Raw genomic sequence first — 9,976 nt, forward strand, 5'->3', positions numbered from 1 at the left:
AGAAATCTTTCACCTCATCATCAGCTGCCCAGGAATGTGTGTGTGTGTTTGTGTGTGTGTTGATGGTAGCTAACTGACAGACACATAACTGGAGCGGTAGTCAGAGAGGGTCATGACCTTCCTCTGCAAACGAGACGGAGAGAACGAGAGAGCACCTAAACGACAAAGCCACCAGACTAAAACCACTAAATTGATACTTTCAGAAATATCAGAGCGTGTGTGAAAGGTGATTTCAGTGTTAACACCTTCAAAATATAATCACAACACAACAGCTAATGTTATTTATAGGAGTTATGGCTTAGTCAAGGATGGGAGTTTTGCTCAAGTTGGCGATTTCTGTTCCTTATTTAATTAAGACCAAATTAGAAAAGGTTTAAAAGTGTGTTAGGACCCCATCGTGACTGGAAGTGATGACCACAGGCATGTTTTTGACAAGTAAGTACTTTAATTATTCTTACGCAAACAATAAGTTAAAGGCTGGGAAATTGTAAAGGCAAAGTAAACATAGAATAGAACAGAACTGAAAATGCCCTTTTCTATTTCTGATCACTTTGCATGTGGTGTGTGTGCGTGTGTATGTGGTGTGTGTGTGTTTCTCAAACTTGTTCTCCAGATGGTCCTAATTAAACTCAAAAGCATGTGATGCCGGGGGAAAGTGCTGGCATTACCGTGTCAGTGTGTCTGTTTTGGGCAGCTTGTGAAATAACCTTCCCTAACTTCAGATTTCAGGTCAAGTCAAAGATCATGTGACCCCCGAATCCTTCTGTAGTTGTGTACCCTCTCACGAACACAGGTGGTTATGCAAAAGAGGAAGTGTACCTACACATTATACGGTGCTCCAAGGGATGAATTAAAGCAAGGGATCATTATGTGTCTGCTTCATAACTTTGAGTGTATAATGTCTAGGCTGCGTGCATGCTGTTATTATGTCTTGTGTTATGTTATTATTACGAACAGGTCGAGCTGATCGTCACTGGTCTTTGTCGAGTCTGTACTTTTGAGTCTATTTACATGTTAATTATGCAAATCGTACAACGATCAGGCATAACATTATGATATTGGTGTTGGTCCCCGTTTTACTGCCAAAACAGCCCTGGCCCTTCATGCACTGTGTATTCTGACACCTTTCTATCAGAACTAGCATTAACTTCTTCAGCAATTTGAGCAACAGTAGCTCGTCTGGATCGGATCACATGGTCCAGCCTTCACTCCCCACATGACCCTGTCACCGGTTCACCACTGTTCCTTCCTTGGACCACTTTTGATAGATACTGACCACCGCAGACCGGGAACACCCCACAAGAGCTGCAGTTTTGGAGATGCTCTGATCCAGTTGTCTAGCCATCACAATTTGGCCCTTCGTCAAACTCGCTCAGATCCTTACGCTTGTCCATTTTTCCTGCTTCTAACACATCAACTTTGAGGACAAAATGTTGACTTGCCACCTAATATATCCCACCCACTAACATGTGCCATGATGAGGAGATCATCAGTCTTATTCACGTCACCTGGCAGTGGTCATAATGTTATGCCTGATCGGTGTGTTACAGTACATGAAAACTGTGAGCAAGATTTTTCATGAGATGGCCAAAATGATTGTAAACAAAATGTGCGCAACATAAAATTCACAATTTTCCACTCACACAAATATCTAAGTGGTTAAAACATCTCCACAGTTCATAATTCTCGATTGCATGTTCTTCCCATGCTACAGGGGTTTCCTCTGAGTACTCTGGTTTCCTTCCCCAGTAAAAAAAAAACATGCTTTGTAGGCTAATTGGCATGTCTCAATGAAATTAAATCCATATTATGTGAATGAGTGTGCCCTGTGATGGGATTGTGCCCTGTGATGGGATTGTGCCCTGTGATGGGATTGTGCCCTGTGATGGGATTCCCAAACAGCACAGATTCCCAATCATTCTCCTTCGTGCCTAATGTCCTGCCCTGTGATGGGATTACTGTGCCCTGTGATTGGTTGCCACCCCGTCCGGGGTGTCCCTCGCTTTGTGCCCCAGGTCGTCTGGAATAGACTTGCTGTGTATATGACACTATGCCATGTATCTGAAACATATTATGTAATACTGGGCTGTGTGATGATACTTCAACTAAACATGAGTATACTACCTGGGAATAGAAAGAAGTCTGAAATGAAATCTATATGATACCATAAATAGGTCAATACACTACGTATCTAACCGCTATGCCGGTTCCTGAATGACACATACTGTAAATGATCAGGGCTTTTCCATCATGCATTGTGTGTCAGCTGTATTCACAAAAACTTTTGCGCTGTCATCTAAAGATCTAGAGTTTTGATGTCTTGGTGGAGGACTGAGGTAACGCTGCACTCATTTCACACCTTTTTGATGGCCTTACCACTTTGCCACTGAGTGTGTGTGTGTGCCTCTGAGTATGTGTGTGTGTGTGTATGTGTCCAAGTATTTGTGTGTGTGTGTGTGTGTATGTGTCCAAGTATTTGTGTGTGTGTGTGTGTGTATGTGTCCAAGTATTTGTGTGTGTGTGCCTCTGAGTATTTGTGTGTGTGTCCAAGTATTTGTTTGTGTGTGTGCCTCTGAGTATTTGTGTGTGTGTGTGTTTGTGTGTGTGTGTGCCTCTGAGTATTTGTGTGTGTGTGTGTGTGTTTGTGTGTGTGTGTGTCTACAAATCAGAGAAAAAGAACTATTCAAATAAAAAAGGATCTAAGACTTCTCTCTTTTGTTGCTGAAAGAGCATGTTCTACTGCAGCCTCTGAACTCTGAAGACTATGTGTTTGTCTGTGTTTGTCTGTGTTTGTGTCAAGGTTAAAGGTCAGACAGAGAATTTCACTCGCTGAACTGCGCAAGCTCCGAAACAGCTCCCGTGCGTGAGAGAGCATCATGGGACCGAGGCTCGGCGTCTCTGCATTGTTAAAAGGCATGTTAGTTATTCCCAAACATTCCCTTCTCACATGTTGTTCTTAATCCTTTTAGCAGGCAAAACAAAAGGCCCGGAGAAACTCGAAGCAGAATACGAGAACAGAATGAAGTCATTAGTACGAGACGCAGGATCGAGTGACGCTTCGTAGCAGATTAATCAGGGCTAATCGAATTAAGTCGCCTTCGACGATACGACGCGGCGAAAAAGACTCGGGTGTGATGAGGGTTCTTGGACCGGTCACAGTTGTAGAAAAGTTTGTTTTAAAATCTGAGGTGGTATATATTTAGAAAGTGACCTTCTTTAGCCAGGTAAAAAGTTCAGGCTAGAAATAAAACGGGGAAATGCCGTAGTTTCCAGTGTTCCTGAAAAACGGCATGTTTGTTATTACTGATAATATGCAGCTGCTTGTGTTTTTTTCCAGCCAGGATCTCCAATTCGAAGAAACCACAAAAAAAAGTTGTTTAAGACACACCTCACACACACACACACACACAGCAAGCACAACGATGTGAAATTGACCCCAGAGCCTTCAGTAATTACACAGAGGTGAAAACAGAAGGGAGTCAAAGCAAACATATCCTTCAGTTCACATCATCACCTAGCCATGTGCGTTTATTTAATACACACCACACCCTTTATCCCCTTTTAAGGTTGATATTGGAAACTGTGAGGTAATCTTAAGAGTAATCTTATTATAAACTTGTTTTTCTTTTCCACTGTTAGCATACATTGACCAGGCATAACATTATAACCACCTGCCTAATATTGTGTCGATCCTCCCTTTTGCTGCCAAAACAGCCCTGACCCATCATGCACTGTGTATTCTGACACCTTTCTATCAGAACCAGCATTAACTTCTTCAGCAGTTTGAGCAACAGTAGCTCGTCTGTTGGATCGGATCACACGGGCCAGCTTTCACTCCCCAGGTACATCAATGAGCCTTGGCCGCCCATGACCCTGTCGCCGGATCACCACTGTTCCTTCCTTGGACCACTTTTGATAGATATGAGCTGATCGTCACTGGTCTTTGTCGAGTCTGTACTTTTGAGTCTTTGTACATGTTAATTATGCAAATTGTACACCGATCAGGCATAACAATATGACCACCTGCCTAATATCGGTGTTGGTCCCCGTTTTGCTGACAAAACAGCCCTGACTCTTCATGCACTGTCTATTCCAACACCTTTCTATCAGAACCAGCATTAACTTCTTCAGCAAATCTGTTGGATCAGATCACACGGGCCTTCATTTGCTCCCCACGTGCATCAGTGAGCTTTGGCCGCCCATGACCCTGTCACTGGTTCACCACTGCTCCTTCCTTGGACATTTTTAATAGATAATGACCACTGCAGACCGGGAACACCCCACAAGAGCTGCAGTTTTGGAGATGCTCTGATCCAGTTGTCTAGCCATCACAATTTGGCCCTTGTCAAACTCACTCAGATCCTTACGTTTGGCCATTTTTCCTGCTTCTAACACATCAACTATGAGGACAAAATGTTCACTCGCTGCCTAATATATCCCACCCACTAACAGGTGCCATGATGAGGAGATCATCAGTCTTATTCACGTCACCTCTCAGTAGTCATAATGTTATGGCTGATCAGTGTAAATTTTTGTAAATTACTAATTACTCAGATACAATCCTGGGGCTCAGTGGTAGGTTTCTCGCCTATCATGCGGAAGGCCTGGGTTCGATTCTCAGCAGGAAGGGCATCCGCCGTAAAACCTGGGCCAAGTTGATGTGCGGACCAGTTGGTCCGCTGTGGCGACCCCTCACACACGTAGGGAGCAGCCAAAAGATAGTACACTCAGATACACTCCTGGAATATAGCTCAATTACACAGGAAATTTAACCATAAAGTGGTTAAGGCTCTGGGTTATTGATCAGAAGATCAGCGTTCAAGATCACCAGCGCTGCCAATGTTGGGCCCTTAAGCAAGGCCCTTAATCCTACCTGCTCCAGGATCGCTGTATCATATATGACCCCAACATCCTTAGCTGGGATACATGAAAAAAAGAATTCCACTGTCCACTGTCGATCGTTAATGTACATGTGGTGATAATAAATTCTTCTTCTTCTTAAAAATGTACTCATAGCCTACTTCTATTTAGTTTTGTTCTAACACAAAAAAAAAAACAATCGCAAGAAGTAAAAATGAAAGTAGTAGGACCAACGGGTGTATCCGATCCGGACAATGATACAAAACATATGGCGAAATCAAACCGAAACTGTTTTAACAGGAATGGACACCAAGAAGAAGAAGAAGAAAAAACAATCAGAACTGATATGTTACGAAATACAGGGCTTGGAAACAACTAAAGAGGTGTTTAGAGGATAGAAAAGAAGCTGTGTTCAGGAGAAAATAGTGGCCATTAGAGAATATTACAGCATAAGGTGATATACAAACTTCACAACTGATATACAATACAAACTTCTATAAAATAACAAAGCAAATATGGCTTTTTCCAGACACCAAAAAATGTGTTTTGTTGTGTTTATATTCGGCATTAAATGTCTTTATCATGTCTCACTCCACAGTGGTGGTTAATATGAAGCTCATATGAAAGTAGACACTCAGAGCTTTAAGGATTTCATAAGTATTTCTGTTCTTATCTAGCCTTCTAGGTGGAAAAACCTATTCATAGAAAAGTTCTATTTAAACCATGATATCGAACCCATTTCTGCTCTCTGTGATGCCCCAAGTGTTTGTTCACAATCATCAAAAATGTGAAGGTGTTTATCTTCAACCACTAAAATTCTGTGCATCCAACCGAGGGGAAAAAACACACATCTTGACTCATTTTATATCAGAATCACAGCCCGAAAATCCCTCATTTGTTCATACTGATGTCCCATAAGTCTATTTTAAGCCAGCAAAATGAAACTCCAGTGTACCAGTAATCCTAATAAATTCACTCCAGGCTTTTAATAAATGAAAAATGGAAAATAAATATATGAAAAAGGCCATTTGTTATTGGTATAAGTGGAATAAAACACTGTTGTAAACGAGGGTATTGGAAATGAATCCACTTGCGCTTCACAGCACACCATAAAATCCCAACATTTTCTGATAATAAAGACAAGTCTGTAGGAGTGTGTAAATTTTTGCACTAAACCTCAGCACATACACATAGTTAGAACATCCTGTACTCTGTATTCCTGTACTGTACAGCAATATTTTCTCGATCGTTAATGTAGATGTAATGCAATCAGGATGTATAGACGTAACATATAATGTGTGATAAGAGAGCATTAATAATACGCTACTGATTAAAAAAAAAGTGGGTCTTGATGACGCAAATGCATGAAATCACACTCGTTTGCTGAAAGTGATTTATCAGATCTCAGACAGTTTTGCTGATACAAGGTGTTTAGTTTCTTCTGAGGTCTCAGCAGTTTGCGTTTCTCCAGCGGATGGGAGGGTGAGACAGAACAGCAGAAGAAGCGGTTGAGGAGAAAGAGAAGAAAAAAAACGAAAAAGAAGATGAAAGAGTTTGCAGGTAGCGGCACTGCCCACATCCTACATCCTGAGTTCATTTGCAAAAGCAGCCAAGCACTTACACACGCAACCGGCTCTGAGTGTGTGTGTGTGTGTGTATGTGTGTGTGTGTGTGTGTTCTTCTGTGCAAGGAAGCTGTTCCAACACAGCACTGCAGCATTAACTTCTACCTAGATAATCAATCGGTCAACATAATAACATCTGCATCTGGCCACGGGTTTGGTTTATTCGGTTGCCACGGCGACATCTAGGCAGGAGGTCATGGTCCCTGTCCTTTGGTCTCCAGGTGTGTGTTGGAGCTCATAATTGTGATGATTGCATAAGTGTGACAAAGAGGAACCTTTGTGAATTCATTTCAGCACATTCATTATCAGTGTGTGTGTGTGTGTGTGTGTGTTGGTACTTTTGGCTGCTGCCCTGAAGGAAAACTGCTTTATTTTAGTTCTCACATAATTAGCTGCATTTGTTATTATTTCAGTGGATGGTTCTCGTAGCAGTAAAACAGTGTGTGTGTGTGTGTGTGTGTGTGTAGTCATGTGAACTCAGCACAAAGAAAAAAAAAAACAACACAAATTCCCCTTGTCCCATAATATTAAAAATTAAGTGTAATTTTTGGGCTTTAGACCTCAGCGTCAGGAAGATCAGCAGTCAGAGAGAGAGAGAGAGAGAGAGAGAGAGAGAGGCTGCCTGGGAACTCCATCATTTAAATGGGGAGAGGCCGGTGGTTTGGAGATGGATTTCCAAAAGAAAAAAATAATAATAATAATAAAATAGCTAGCTGCGTCGGAAAATGTGCGACGAAATGCTAAAGAAATTCAACTTTCTGAAGTCTTGGAGAAACCACAGGCTTTGCAATTAAATCCATAGGACTTACGTGTTCACTGACCCATTTCATGAGAAAGCAGTGTTTGGATATGTATCACTGTTTGGCTATGAATGATACCACAAATATTTTTTATTTTTTTAGATGAATACTGGCTGACATCATTCCCCTTTTGGTGCTTTGGTTCGGTGCTCAAATGAGATCGGCGACGATGTCTGGAATTGGAAGCGAGAGAGAGAGAGAGAGAAACAATCCCTCCTTGGAGCAGCGGACGGATTTCCGTGTCTCTGTCAGGAATTTCCAGGATTTCCTGTGTCAGCTCAGGGTGCTCTTGAGTATCCTTTCTACTGCCAAATCCCCCTCTCACCTACATTATATCATACCTTTCCTTTTTTTATTCAGGATTTCATTTGGAGGGTTACACGAGATGCTTTTTCTCCCACATTAAACTCTCTGTTGGTTTTTATCCAGCATGCAACCACACCACAGCTAGTTAGCTGTTAATAGCATCCAAATATTTCTATTATTTCGTCCCATAGAAAAACAGATCCCGTGAGAGCGGACCAAATGAATGCAGTCGTTAAAAACACTCAGCCTATGTGTATATGTCTCATCAGCCTGCGAATTAATGATGCCTTGTCTCACATTAATCTCTTTCTTTCTTTCAAAAAAGCTTTTCAAATATCCTTCATACTGTCCCGTTGAGATTTTTACTGTTACCTGATAAAAATCGGAGAATGTTTTTTCCTTGACTCACACCCATCATTACAGTTACACATCTTTACAGCACACTTTCCTGCAGCCTCAGCACACTGTGTGTGTGTGTGTGTGTGTGTGTGTGTGTGGACACTCAGCTGTTTCTATTTTACTTCCCAGAAAAAGAATTGCTCTCTGAATTTCCCATCCACACAATACCACACACACAGACACACACACACACACACACACGTTCATATTTTCTCAGCTTTCTGAAAGGATTCAGAGAAGGAATGATGGAGAAAATGTGAGGGAAAATGTTCATAATCAGTCCTGACGCATGACAGGGGCAAAGTAATTTTGTTTTTTGTTTTTTTTACAAGTGTGTGTGTGGGTTCAGTCCATTAGCTTTATTTGCGCACCGATATCCAGAACTCCTAGTACATCATGCCAGTCTTCTCGGCTGCGCGAGCGTCTTCGGTGACCTTCTTTATCCTGCTGTTGACACAGAGACGCGGCGTCATGAAGAAGAATGTCACCCCTGACAAAAGCTCTTAAGGAATCCCTACCACTGACGCCAATACCCTCTGACCTGAAGAGCATCTGCGTGGAAACAGCTCCAGATCCCAGATCAGCCTCGTGCCTTAAAGTCGTATCGCATGCACCATGAGACAGAGACGGAACCTGGTCTCAGACAATAGACAATATATCAGACAATATCTTTTTCATAGACATTTTTTTCAGTCATATGTTAGAATTTGATGGTGAGGTAGAGCAAAAGACACACATTTCCATGTGCGTAGGAACACACACACGCACACACATGCAAACACATTGTCAATGAGGCACAGACAGAGAGAAAAAGGAGAAGCAGCTTTCTTGGCGCCAGAGACACATAACAGAAGGCATCACTTAAACCAGAGAAGTAATACTTAAGGTCATATTAAATATCATAAAATGTGCATAATTATATCTTTTAAGACGATGATAGCCTGATTAAAAAATGAAAATCATTCCTTTGTTCCTGTGCCGCGATGTTCTTAAGAAACTGGAGGTGAAGATGTCACTAACCAGAGTTCATATCCACAAAAGTATTATTGCATCATAAACTACTAGAGCCAATCAGATTTAAATATCAGCTTTCAACACAAGGCTTTCAGTAGTCTACTGGTGCATTCCAGTCATGTCAGTAAGATTGTATTTACGAGCACATAAACGCCACCACAAAGTCGTAACTACGGGTGGGAAACTTTAGATTCAAGAAAATCACCGTAAATTAGCTGAAATTGAATGTTTATTCATCTGAGAAGCTATTTTCAGTTATTAAAAGTTCTTGAAACACAAGAATATTGGTTAACATTTAAGCACCTATAAGAGAGAAATGGTTTGATTACGATACAACGATAAAGTTTACAGTGGAGTCATAAATTGATTGAAAACATTGAAAAGCAAAACAGACCTGACGTGCATTCTCGGTTCTTCCTTTATCTCGCTGTATTTATTGTAGTTTATTAAGAGAAGGTACACCTCTATCTTGGTCCTCCATCAAATTGGCACCTAATGTCGTAATTACGACTTCCCATATCATAAATACGAACTTCTCAGGAGGACATGAGCAAACAGTATCAGGTGTAGCTGCTACTTGGTTGAAGTGAAACCCATACCAGTTCTTCCTGAACACCAGAGATTGATCTTAATCAGGATCACGGTGAATCCGAAGCCTATCCTGTGAAGACTGGGTTCGAGGAATGAATACATTCCGTTACAGAGAGCCATACACACCTGGGGTAATGTAGAGTAGCCAGTTCACTGACTGGCTTTTACTGGTTTTAGGAGATGGGAGCATACCAGAGAGCCAAGAAGATACCTGGGAAATCCATGAACATGGAAATCCTCAAACCTGAGGATCAGGCTCAAACCAGGAACCAGGGAAACTGAACAGTGTCATGAAAAAAAGTCATTTAAGGTAAATAAAAATACTTGCAATAAGGTTGTCCATGACAAGTACGTGAAATTTTGGATCATGTCTCGATAAATC

The sequence above is a fragment of the Hemibagrus wyckioides genome, linkage group LG02 (genome assembly GCF_019097595.1).
Source record: "Hemibagrus wyckioides isolate EC202008001 linkage group LG02, SWU_Hwy_1.0, whole genome shotgun sequence".
NCBI classification, from domain to species: domain Eukaryota; kingdom Metazoa; phylum Chordata; class Actinopteri; order Siluriformes; family Bagridae; genus Hemibagrus; species Hemibagrus wyckioides.